Raw genomic sequence first — 2,037 nt, forward strand, 5'->3', positions numbered from 1 at the left:
TAAGTCCTCCAAGTTCACCCAAGTTATGAGGTGTTTTTCTGATTCATCATTATTCTTCAGCGGTACATAGTATTCCATTGCGTATATGTTCCAAAATTTGTTTACCCATTCTTCAATTTTGGGGCACCCTTTTTAAACTATTTTGCTGTGATGAACATTGGTGTGCACATTATCTGCTCATGTCCTGGCTTGTATTTCTGGATACATACCAAGTAGAGGAATTGCTGGGTCATAAGGGATTTCTATTTCTGAATTTCTGAGGAATTGCCATACCATTCTCCAGAGTGGCTGACCAATTTGAGTCAAAAATATTTACAGGAGCACATCACTTCATGTCTTCCACAGCATGGCTGGTGGGTTTGAACTATCAATCTTACATTTAGCAATCGAAATCCTAGCTGATGGATAAACAAGGACATAAATTGTTATTTATCTTCATTACTAACAATCTTGGCTATTTTCTGGGCTATACTGCAGTTTCAGAAATAATCAATGCAAACAAAAAATGTGGAACATAATAAATTGCAATGAACGTCACGACAGGAAAATTTCTATGAACAAATATATTAATTGTTGCGGGTATTTAACAAGTGACATAGAAAAAAATTCCATCAAATTTCTGAATTGACAGAAAAATATGTTATTGTTGCTGTTAGGTGCTATCAAGTCAGTTCCAAATCATAGTGAGCTTATGCACACAGAATGAAACACTGTCAGGTCTTGCACCATCCTCACAATTGTAGCTATGTTTGAGCCCAGAGCTACTGCCACCATATCAGTCCATCTCCTTGGGGATTTTCTACTTTTTCACAGATCCTCCTGTTTACCAATCATGATGTCCTTTTCCATGAACTTGTCCCTCCTGGTAACAGGTCAGAAGTATGAGTGATGAAGTCTTGCTCTTCTGGCTTCTAAGGAGCATTCTGGTTGTACTTTATTCAACACAGATTTGTTTATTCTGGAAGCCCATGGTACTTTTTAATATTTTTCTCCAGCACTATAATTCTAATACATAGATTCTTCTACAGCCTTCCCTATTCATTGTACAACTTTCATAGGTACTTGAAGGGACTGAAAATACCATAGCTTGGGTCATGTATACCTTACTCCTCAAACTTATATCTTTGTTCTTGAATACTTTAAAGAGGTCTTTTACAGCATATTTGCCTAATGACTCCTGCTCACCTGAGTGTTGACTATGGATCCAAGTAAAATGAAGTCTTTCACAATTTCAACCTTTTCTCCAATTATCAAGATGTTATATATTGTTCTAGTTACGAGGAATTTCATTTCTTTATATTAAGTTGCAAACCATAGTTAATATTGTAGTATTTGACCGTCATCACAATGTATTCTAAGTCCTCTTCACTTTCAGCAAGCAAGGTTGTAACATCTGCATACTGCAGATTGTTAATGAGTCTTTCTCTGAACCTGATGCCATGTTCTTCATCATAGAATACAATTTCTAAGATTATTTGCTAAGTATGGTGTGGCACTGAAGGATAATCACTAAACTACTAAGGGCAAGAGTGATGGTTCAAACCCACTATCCAGTACTTCAAGGCACTATAGAGGGCCATTACAAGTCAGAACTAACTCAGTGGCACTCAACAGATTGAATAAATATGGTGAAAGGATGCAACCCTGGTGCACACCATTCCTGATTTGAAACAATTTAGTATCCCTTTGTATTGTTGTAACAACTGCCTCTTGGTCTATGTACAGGTTCCTCATGAGCACAATTGAGTGTTCTGAAATATCCTTTCTTCTCACTGTTATCAATAGCTTATCATGATCTATACAGAGATGGTGGCAGAGGCAATGGCATGGAGACATAGAGCAGGTGCAGGTCTAGGCCCATAGACTGAGTAAGTATGTGTGTCTGCTGGCAGGAGCCTGACTTGCAGAATATGCTCTTAGAACATTTAAATGAATATATATTTTTGCTTTGTATGTATAATCAAATATTTTTGCTTTGCTATTTAATGTAAAAGGGAAGCCACAGGAGTAAGTAGGGTAACTGTTGCTGCAGGGAGA

This window comes from Chrysochloris asiatica, unplaced genomic scaffold, assembly GCF_000296735.1.
Source record: "Chrysochloris asiatica unplaced genomic scaffold, ChrAsi1.0 scaffold00247, whole genome shotgun sequence".
NCBI lineage: Eukaryota > Metazoa > Chordata > Mammalia > Afrosoricida > Chrysochloridae > Chrysochloris > Chrysochloris asiatica.